The 12,205-nt window shown below is 31.7% G+C and overlaps 1 protein-coding gene across 1 annotated transcript in view; it reads left to right on the forward strand.

Moving 5' to 3' along the window:
- The window catches only part of LOC138713919 (dipeptidase 1-like), a 1,227,883-nt gene that overhangs the window by 1,073,010 nt on the left and 142,668 nt on the right, over nt 1-12,205 (forward strand). The window lies entirely within an intron of this gene.

Here is a 12,205-nt window from a genome sequence, read left to right on the forward strand (position 1 = left end):
TTTGCATAGATCTAATAGCAAAACAAGCTGAAATTAGTTTGGGGGTAATTTCTTTAATATGATTTTTCCAATTTATCGATTTTTAAGCCAAGAAATTTCGTTGTTGTTGTTTGTAATAGGGATCTATTGTTAATTATTGCGCTAGAAATTTGCGAGGTTGAATTTGGACAGGATTTAAATTGAATTATGTTAGTTTTGTTACAATTTAATACTAATTCATTAACTGAGAATAAGTCACATATTTTGAAGAGAATTTCCTCTGTTGAAGATTGGAATGTGTTGGAGTTATTGGCTGTAATTACTATACTTGTGTCATCTGCAAATAATATGGGATGACCTACATCTTTTATTATGGGGGCAAGATCATTTATAAACACTAGAAAAAGTAGGGGACCTAATATTGATCCTTGAGGAATTCCATTATTAATAGTTCCCCATTTCGATACAGATTTCATAGTTGTGTTGATTTCAACTTTCTGCTTCCTATCTATGAGATATGAGTGCAACTATTGGTGTGCAACACATTTAATTCCATAATTATGTAATTTATCTGGCAGCATTTTATGATTTATACAGTCAACTGCTTTGGATAAATCACAGAAAATCCCTCCAACTTGTAATTTTTATTAAGTGCCTCCTGACGTCATATTTCCCCCACTTCTGGATTCTGCAGGCCTGACATAGACTAAATGTAACGATAACGCAGTACCTAGTAGTAAAATGGCAAATTACTGCCAAAATATTTCGAAGGATACTTGCCCTCAACAGCTTTGGTCACCAAGTCTCAAAACAATTGCCTGGTTCGCTTTGTCAAGAGTCCATTATCTGAATGAGGGCTAGACCATTCTTTCACGCAAGCGATTTGCAGTCATATCATGGACGCACGCAGTAACCAAGATTCCGTTGCAGAAGTCTCCTATGTCGGACAGGACGAAGGACAAAGTCATCTCAATAAATCGAGAAGCGACTCTTACCTGTGACCTTTGAAGGGAGAGCAGAATAAACAGATGACTAGCTACGTTCCCAAGCAACACAGAACGTCTTTTCAATTGGTCTCTGTCAGGGTTAACGAGGCCTGCGAAGACTTAGGTCAAAAGCGTTCTATGTCACACTTGTCTCGCACATTATTTATTGAAGTGATTGAACCTAGAAGTTCAATAAATGTACATACTGCTCAATAAAGGAAAAAAATAAGTCTTACTCTCTGAGACCCTAAATCATAACACACTGCTCTCTTAATTTAACTGAGCATATTGGGAATTAAATCAATGGTTTTCCTAAAACACGCTCTGAAATATTGTATTAAACTTTGTGCTTCAAATATCTCAAAGAATAACCACCAGAAATTAATGACAATACTTACAGTTCACCCTGTATATTTTGAAGCTCGTACTGCTCTCTTGACTTTAATCTTAAATTCCGATTCCGTTGGTCATCAATTTCGTTATATTATGATTCATTGAGAGACCTACTTCGCTGCTGATTTTGTTTGTGTCTTCAATCTTACTCCTTAATTTTTGCCCAGTTTCTGCAAATAGAACTATGTTGTTCGAAAATCTCAGATCGGTCAATGTTCTACCATTGATGTTTATTCTGTAAAAATGGTTCTTCAGAAGATAAGTAAACAGTTTCGATGAGAGACGATGCCTTCCTTGAATCCTCGTTCTAACTTGAATGTGTTGCTTCTAGATCCTTCGTATTTTGGCAGCACTTTTCTTATAAATCGTTACAGTGTTTTTTTTTTTTTTTTTTAGTTTGTGGATGGATGGATGAGTAAATAACTTAGAAAATAAGTTAATAAGGGGAAAAAGTAACTAATAAATAAATTAATTAATTAATTAACGATTAATTTTAATAAATGAATAGGCAAATAAGTAACTAGTAGATATATATTAATGAATGAATGAATAAATAAAAAGTAAATAAGTAACTTGTAAATAAATTAATTAATTGATGAATTGATAAATAAATGAATATATAAACTAAAGAACTAAAGAAACAAAGAAGTAAAGAAAAAATAAAAAGAGAAAAAAATATAAATAAATAATTAAGTAACTACTAAATAAATATAAAAATTAATTGATAAATGAATAAATAAATATATATAACTAGTAAATAAATAAACTAAAGAAATAAAAAAATTAAAATAAAAATAAGTACTAACTATTAAATAAGTAAACAAAGTAATAAATAAATAAACTAAAGAAATAAAGAAAAAATTAAAAATAAATAAAAAGGAAATAAGTACTAACTATTAAATAAATAAATAAATTAATAAATGAATAAACTAAAGAAATAAAGAAAAAATTAAAAATAAATGAATAAAAAGGAAATAAGTACTAACTATTAAATAAATAAACAAAGTAATAAATAAATAAACTAAAGAAATAAAGAAAAAATTAAAAATAAATAAATAAAAAGGAAATAAGTACTAACTATTAAATAAATAAACAAAGTAATAAATAAATAAACTAAAGAAATAAAAAAAAAATAAAAATTAATGAATAAAATGGAAATAAGTACTAACTATTAAATAAATAAACAAAGTAATAAATAAATAAACTAAAGAAATAAAGAAAAAATTAAAAATAAATGAATAAAAAGGAAATAAGTACTAACTATTGAATAAATAAACAAAGTAACAAATAAATAAACTAAAGAAATAAAGAAAGAATTAAAAATAAATGAATAAAAAGGAAATAAGTACTAACTATTAAATAAATAAACAAAGTAATAAATAAATAAACTAAAGAAATAAAGAAAAAATTAAAAATAAATGAATAAAAAGGAAATAAGTACTAACTATTAAATAAATAAACAAAGTAATAAATAAATAAACTAAAGAAATAAAGAAAAAATTAAAAATAAATGAATAAAAAGGAAATAAGTACTAACTATTAAATAAATAAACAAAGTAATAAATAAATAAACTAAAGAAATAAAGAAAAAATTAAAAATAAATGAATAAAAAGGAAATAAGTACTAACTATTAAATAAATAAACAAAGTAATAAATAAATAAACTAAAGAAATAAAGAAAAAATTAAAAATAAATGAATAAAAAGGAAATAAGTACTAACTATTAAATAAATAAACAAAGTAATAAATAAATAAACTAAAGAAATAAAGAAAAAATTAAAAATAAATGAATAAAAAGGAAATAAGTACTAACTATTAAATAAATAAACAAAGTAATAAATAAATAAACTAAAGAAATAAAGAAAAAATTAAAAATAAATGAATAAAAAGGAAATAAGTAACCACTAAATAAATAAACAAAGTAATTAATAAATGAAAAACTCAGTAAATAAACTAAAGAAAAAAAGAAAAATTAAACATAAATAAATAAGAAGGAAATAAGTAACTATTAAATAAGTAAACAAAGTAATTAATAAATGAAAAAATAAATCAATAATCTAAAGAACCAAAGAAATAAAGAAAAATTGATAAATAAATAAAAAGTAAATAAAAGAGGAATACGAACGTTGGGTATTGACGATAAATATATAAAGAAAACTAAATATTTATGTATTGGCGAGGCGATAGAACCATTGCAACTAGAGAAATTATAGAACCAAGTACGGAATTTATATATTTTGGGACGAAAATACATAAATTTGGGAAAATTAAGACAGATATAGAACATAGAATTCCGAAACAAAGAAAACAATTAATGCTTAAATTCTCTTTGGTGGAACAAACATATAACAAGAACCAGGAAACTGCAAGTTTATAAACAGTAATTCAAAGTATTCTTTTCAAGCATTTGGCTAAGAAGTTCATTATATGTAAAGATTCATCTTTATGGATGAGGAGGAAAGCTTTTTAAAGACAATTCGTTTTTGGTTGTCTATAGTTGAGTTTAAAAAATTTCCGAAAAGTCTAACAACCAGTTTAATTAAAAAATGCAAAAAGGATAACTCGAGCAATGCTAGTATAAAATAAAATTACAACAGGGATAAAAAATAGAATATTATAATCTAAATAAAACTATCTTCACTTAACTTGATGATAAACAGATAGATTATTACTTGTTGATGAAATGTAGGAAAATAAATAGGTAGAAATTAAGCTCTAAATTATGGAAACAAAAATATTATGGTATTTAGAATAGCATTTAATTTCTTTACTGTGAACTGGTTAACCCAAGGCTTTTCCCATCATACTGATCTGCAGTCGCTTCTCTAGAAGCTTCGCTCCAATTATATGGTCGTAGCAAAAAAGTCCACTTAATGAAGAGGAGGAATGGCGGTATGAGAATCTTGAACAGTTTCACAAGCAAGGGAGACACGATCCCCTCTAATTTACGACGAAATAAGTAATACTTTGATGTCGAGGCTTTATTGAGATGTGTTGCATTTCGTCTTGTGAACTTAATACCGAAATATTCAGGGTAAAATCTCCTGTGACTTATACAGAGTCGGATATGTAATAACTTGACTGGCGCAGTGACGGTACAAGGACTACAGAACTACTCTACCTACTCCGTCAGTCACGGATAACCAGCTGTCGACCAGTAAAAAGTGGCACTGGATTCATAGGATCCCTGAAACGTTTATGCTATTGGCACAGTCTACTATATACAGTCGCGAAGCTCAATATGTAGTAAAAATGCAAACATGGGTAGTTGCCCACCACTAGGATCGCTACTATCGCCTCATCATCGCAGATCTCTCTCCTAGCAACCGACAAAATATGTTACACTTTCGTTGTCGTATTCTTTTGGAAAAATTAACACCTTCCTTCCATTATTGAAATATTAAATGCATAAAGTTAATTTATTATTTTAATGAAGTATATTAAATTCCACCATAAACTCGAAGATACCTGCAAGAAATAAGTTAATATAATTTTTGTTTGTGCAAAACGAACTGAAATTTACTATAATAGCTTCACTCATTCAAGATTATAGCGATAATTAACTATGAAACCAATAAATATTAATTTGCATTTCTCTTTACAACAATAATAATGGAAATATGAATTAATGGAGTAACTTACGTGTACCGGTACTTGTAGTGTAGGCTTACGTAGTTAACAAAGTGGGATGAGGTTAAGCAATAATAATCACACCAGAATTGGAAATAAAACGTGATCAATAAATTTTATTGTAACAGACTTTTTCTACGTCTCTAGTAAAGCAACAAATAAAAATAACAAGAGAATTAACAATTATAATTAAGAAAAAAGTAGGCCTAAGCAATAATAATCCCACCAGAATTGAAAATAAAACGTGATCAATAAATTTCATTAAAACAAACTTAATTTTTCTACGTCTTTAGTAAAATAACACATAAAAATAGTAACAAAATTAATAGCTACAATTAAAAATATATCCTCTGAAAAAAAAGTAGATCTAACCTTTATTTCTCTGGAAATTTAGCAGCCTAAGTGACAGAACTTTAACCGGTATCTAATGTCCTTTCGGTTAGACTGAAACATTTCATTGTGAAATTTAAGGATATAATGTATTCTAACAGTCCCAAAGAACTTCAAATTAACAGTTTTGTTTCTGCACAGCATTCTTGTGGAAACCCGGGAACCTTTCTGAATCTTTCAGAAACCGGAAAAAGGATAACTCTGGCCTCTTTCTCTTACTGTTGCTACAATTTATAGCACTACAAACGTCTCCTCCTTGTCCCATATTATTATTCCAATTATTATATTTTAGCCATTAACATTTTCATTACAACCAATAACGAACATTTCACAAGCATCAATGTGAAATACGCAACGAGCTAGCACCCGATAGAAATACGGCACAGTCCAAAGTCGACCATGGACATCTATTGTTTCTAGTTGCTAACCGCTTGGAGCGCTTTATCACGAGATTTGCAAAAAAAACACCTCAAGCTTCGCGACTGTATATAGTAGACTGTGCTATTGGTTTGTTTGTTACTGTGTTATTTCGATTGTTAAGGAATTGGTTCTAATTTATAAGGATTGTGAATATATTTGAGAGTGAAATAAATACAGGGTGGAAGTGAAATTGCCTTGCAGATTTTCAGAGCGAATAGCTCAAGCTGTATGTAACAAAAACTATATATATATATATATATATATATATAATAATAATAATAATAATAATAATAATGGTTTATTTCAACTGGCAGAGTTAAGGCCATTCGGCCTTCTCTTCCACTCAACCAGTGCGATACAAAAATACAAAATTACTATATTGCTAAGGAGCAGAACATAATTAATACAGTACAATACAATACAATACAATACAATACAATGACAATGCATAACATTCTTTTACCTTCCCAACACTCCAATGAAATAATTATGTACTAATAATAACATTCATAATCATACCTAAATATCATTAAATCATTAAACTCGTTTATGATTATAATTACAACTTCAATTTGTCTGCGTCAGTAAGAAATTGTTTAGCTTTGTCTTGAAAGTGGTTATTGTCTGGCAGCCCCTAATCTTCTGAGGTAGAGAATTCCATTCACGAGGGACGGAGACAGTGAAAGAGGATGAATAGTGGGATGTTCTATGGGCAGGAATTGCTAGGATTTGGCTCTCTTGTGACCTGGTGTTTAGATTCTGATTGGAGGATAAGTAGTTAAACCGGGAACGAAGATAATTTGGAGTAGAAGTGTGGAGAACTCGAAACAGAAGAGGAAGCGAATGAAATGATCTACGGTTATTGAGTCGCAGCCAGGATAAATATTTGAACGAGGGTGTAATGTGGTCAAATTTGCGAGCATTGCTGATGAATCTGACACACATATTGTGCACACGCTGTAGCTTGTTCGAAAGGTCAGTTGTCAAGTCTGTAAGTATTATGTCGCAATAGTCAAACAGTGGTAGTACGAGGGTTTGTACTAAAGTCTGTTTTAATTCTGGCGGGAGGAAGTTTCTGAATGGGTTAAGAGAATGCATGGTATAGCACACTCTCTTGGATATTTCCTTTATTTGGTATTCCCAATTTAAATTTTCGTCCAAGAAAATGCCGAGGTTTCTGACGACGGAATGGTACGGAATAGTGGCATTATTTACTGTAATAATTGGGATATGTCTGTCGTTCATTGTGTTCAGTAGTCTCCTATGTCCAATTATTATAGCTTGTGACTTACTAGCATTTAATCTAAGTCCGAACTTATTCGTCCATGAAGAAATTTGATTCAAGTCACGATTAAGTCTGCCAATAGTTGCATCAATTTCGTTTGGTCGGGAACTGGTAATGGAAATTACGGGAAAAAGGCTGAACGGATTTTAATAAATGACCCCTCATTTTAAAGCTTGGAACTCAAAGTTTTTCAGAAACATAGTAGTTTTCAGTGAAATGTCAATTTTTCAACGTAATTTTCCTATTTTCCAAAATCCACCTGTCGTCAGTTTTGAGAACTAGCTTAATTGCATTTCAGAATATAACAAAACACACACTACAGTAAACAATATTACACGAAGGCCATGATCTGCAAGAATGCTGACATATTTAGAGCTCAAATTCATTTGGTTATTAAAAACTTAACTTACTAAACATAATTTACAGGTTCGATTCTGTGGTATGTAATTTTCTGGGTACAGCTGTGTATTAGATATTAAAAACTACGAAACGTGAGGTGGTTTGATGACATTATTACCATTAGAAATGAAATATTATTGTAGTTAATGCCATGATGTGACTATTTTTCATTAATTATACATATTAATGCTACATTGATGATATGAAAGTGAAACGTTTTGGGGTTATAAAAGTAGATGTAGAGAATAACTTAAATTAGATTTTGATTTCTATATTTTACTGAGTGGCGGCTATATAGTATATATAGTATACGTTACTGAAAGCTATAAAACTTATGTAAGATAATAATGTTATTAAAAATCTAATATTTTATAGTTATTAATCAAGTGGGGTTGGGTCTTTTTCATATATTTAATGGCGGTGTGGTGTAGATATTTATATGCGTGGTTCTCTTCAGTATTGGCTCGAGAGAGAGTATCTTTCATTATTATGGAAGCAAATAACTTTCAGGATGTCTGGTATTCTTCATTGAAAATAAATCGGAAAAATGTTTATTTGAACGTCTAATGAACTTAATATGCAGCACTTTCTGTACAAGCCACTAGTAGGCCTAATATTATATTGGTGGTAAGTTCATAGTTTTTTCCCAAATGTTTGACAACCTCTTATTCGGTAACTATCGCGAGTAAGGTCATGATTTTTGTCCATGTCGATAGGAAATGTTATATAGAATAATTTATCCCTCTGGCGTATTTCAATAGCGTGGACGGTTTTCGTGTAAATTTAATTTAGAAACCTCTAATTGGAAGCCACTGCACATGCTAGCAAGTGGCAACGTCTAGGCAGGAAGCAGCTCACTTGCCGATACACACCGAGTTCGTTGACCTCTTACATCTGTGGTGTGGAGTGGAGGGCGGCGGCAGTACGATCATCCACTCCTCCTCTTTATCTTTCTTATATTGGCTGTTTTCGCCAGGTGGACGGCACATTGGAAGGATTGGGTGTGCGCAGTGGAAGACTTTTAGAATGAATAGTGTGAATTTGTAAAACAAATATAATTAACAATAATAAGTAACAATGTACATAAATGAAAAATGAAATAACAATAAATATGAAATGGGTGAGTGAAAATAGGACAAACTAATCTGAAATGATATCCCCAAGATATGTAAATCATGTAAGTATCACAAGGCTGAGGCCAACATACTTATAAGTGATTAAACAATCTAATATGGCCGTCTCTCGACAATCAGTGACTAACCTATTAGCCATATGTTCATGAACCACTCTTTAAAATATATATATATATATATATATATATATATTAACTATCTGCGTATGAACCTGAACACAACACCCAGCCGGCACATTAACTTAATACATGATCCATTCGACCATAGATACCACTCGAACTGAGTAACCAAACTATAAATACATATACACTCAGCATAAGACATTACATGAGTGATCACTATACATTACCCATTGCACATATTGCTCACATACTCTGTGCAAATTGCACTAACACAGATCTCTGCACTTTACAAAATGAACACCCAACGGAGAGAAAGAGAGATGGAGACAGATACACGTAATAAGTAAATGACGATAATTCCAATCTCAAGGATCGTTTAAATAGCAACAAACTCGACGCATATGATAACAAAATAGCGGCGAAGGAAACCAATAATCAAATGGAGCAGGGAATACACTAAAACAATATGTGAGACCGTAACCGCTGCTCTATCACTCTAACCGTCTCGGAACATGAACTCACGTTTCAAATCAAATCTCATTACATAATTCCCAAATACAATTTACCTCAAACACATATATTTCACAAATATGTTACTCGATGCAAATACTAAAACTTGCCCCCAAGACGTATCACAAGCAAGCGATGTTTCAAAACTACGATCCACTAAAATGCCAAACACACACGACGCAATATAACTACTCCACTGATCTATCTCCAACACGTACAAAGCCCGAGTCACGTTGTCTATATCAGCCGCGTAGCAAAATCCTAAGTCTTGTTAAATGTTTCTGCCGCGTACGAGAGCTTGAATCTGAGCCAACTGTTTCCGTATATCTCCCGCGTACGAGAGCCTAAGTCTTGTTAAGTGTATCTGCCGCGTACCGGAACCCGAGTGACGCTCCGTGTATCTCCATTAAAACAGGTAAACTCTCTCCCCCTCTATCCTCGTGAGACGAAATGAACGGCCAATAGGGTTATTTGGGAAAGAACAAATGAAGGGATTGATAGCGCTATCTATACTGTGACGTCTGAGAGCGCTCTGACGGATGAAGTGACGTACTAGGTGAACGGCCGTGGTCGTGGGCACGACTCAACGAGTAAAGTGTGTTAGCGGCGATGTTGCCAGACTGCTGCTGAAACTTCAAACTTAATTTTCTAATTAATCGTGCATTTAATCACAAGATGTAATATAAGTTGTCTATTCATTTCAGCGTACCCCATCGTCCCTTTTAATCTGCAGGGTTATTATTCTCTTACACCCTGTATAATGGAAAATAAATTTAACGCCGTTTATGAGTGGTTGAAATATAATTACGATCCGAAGCGTAGGAAATGTAAAAATGTGTACCAGTGCAAAGTGATGAAATAATAATCTAAAAAAGAAATTTCAGAAACTTAAAAATTAATTTCTAAGTTACAATATTATAGTAGCCTACATAACAAGCATTCTAGGTTAATTCAACAGTCAAAGTTCTTTTGTTCTGCACGAAGCTACCATCAATACGACCAAAACTATGGCAATCTGATTTCATTTCTTTCTTTTCTTTTTTTTTTTTTTTTTTTCAAATTTTTCTTACGTCATAACAATCATCTTTCCTTAAAAATTTTGAACGTTATTATTTCAAATTTTATAGTGTATCTACGTTTACCGTTTTACATAGGCTATAGTTTGATTTGAGATTATAGTATTGTAAGTCCATTATCAAAAAATTTGTTATTCAAAAAAAAAAAAAACATGTATTTGTTTTTTAATTTGTGGGAATGGATAAGCATTGCTGCATCTTTGAAAGTTGGTATCTCTGGTCTCAAGTATGAACAATGACAGTGAATCCAAATTAATGATAGATTAACCGATTGATTTTTTTGTGCTTTTAAACTGAATTAATATACTTGCTATATATTATATTTTCATACTTAAACTGATGAATAATTGTTTAGGTTTGTAAATTGAATCATCTTCTCCTGTACTATATATTTTTGTAAAGTCACCAACGTAGCTCAGTCGGCAGACTCGCTAGCCTGTTGATCCGGAGCTGAGCTCGGATTTGAGTCAGATTTCCGTTTGAGCTGATTAACTTACCTAATTGGGTTTTTCCCGATGTTTTCACCAACCGTAAGACAAATGCCAGGTAATCTATACCGAATCTTGGACCTCACTTCGTCCCGCCAGAAAATTTTTAACTTATAAATACATATCAAATATCAAATCAATAAAATATTTTCATAGAAATTTTAATAACTTTGAAAGGTATATACATAAATATAGAACTAAAAATATGAATTCTCTGCGTTTGTCTGAACCAAAATGTAAAACCAATGCAGCTTTTTATCATAGCATGAGTCAAGGTCCCAGATTATTAAACAAATTTTATTCCAATAATACTTCAACCATGAATCCTTTCCAAATTAATAAAAAAATTTAAAAAATTGTATTGGATTTATAGTTTGAGTTTAAACATATTAAACACTATTTAATCTGTATTCACGCTCAATTTTAATTTTACTTTTGTCTGTATTGGAATCCCCTCCTGAGCACGAGTCTTACTCATTCAGGAGTGGGCTAGTTTATCTTTCATTGTATTTATTGACTTGTATTCATTTCAAACTTACTGGCAATAAATAAATAAATAAATAAATAAATAAAAATTATTTTCAGGCGAGATGTAAGATTATTTTAAAAGAACGCAGGGTGAGGGTGAAACAGTCTAGTAACAAATACTTCATGACTTTAGTTTCTCTTTTTTATAATGATGAAGATGATGGTGATTTCACTACTTCAATGAACTGAACACAGATTTTTTATGTACGAAACATTGTTGAAATGATTCCGGCTATACAATATCGGTACCTTAGTCCAGTGAACTGTACCAGATCGGCGCAGCTTGAAATAACAGGGCATAACACAAGTAGTCCAGTAGCTATGGTAGAAGAAAATAAAAAAACGCGCCCAGAGGCGTGGCGTGTTTCAGTACAAAGCGCCACCCCGGGCAATGCGTCTCCCCAGCAAGACATCTGACAGGACCCTCCGTTTTCCATCAGGCACTCAACAATAGATCCGAACCTTTGATTCGCAATTCATGGACTTCTGTCAGCGACACCATTAACAGGAAATAAAGGAGTTCGCGAGGGGATAGACCCCACACCCCTGCTACGAAAGGAAAGCTAAATATTTCTGGAAACGTCGTGCCGCTACAAACACACATACACTGTTCAATATGTGCGAGGTTTTGGAAAGCTATGAGGATCGTCGGTGATGATTTGGAGATACAAACGTCAGACATTCGGAAGATTATTACCGATATCACCTTCCTATCTGCCATCGTAATCGCCATTCTTATTGATTTCATTATTTCGCCAATACATCATCCTACGTTTGATAAAAAAATATTTCTCTCAACAGTCATTTGTCGCCGCTCAAATGTCACACTTCATGCTGGCCTGAAGTGTTTTTCTCTGTAAGTGTGT

The sequence above is a fragment of the Periplaneta americana genome, chromosome 14 (genome assembly GCF_040183065.1).
Source record: "Periplaneta americana isolate PAMFEO1 chromosome 14, P.americana_PAMFEO1_priV1, whole genome shotgun sequence".
Taxonomy (NCBI): Eukaryota; Metazoa; Arthropoda; class Insecta; order Blattodea; family Blattidae; genus Periplaneta; species Periplaneta americana.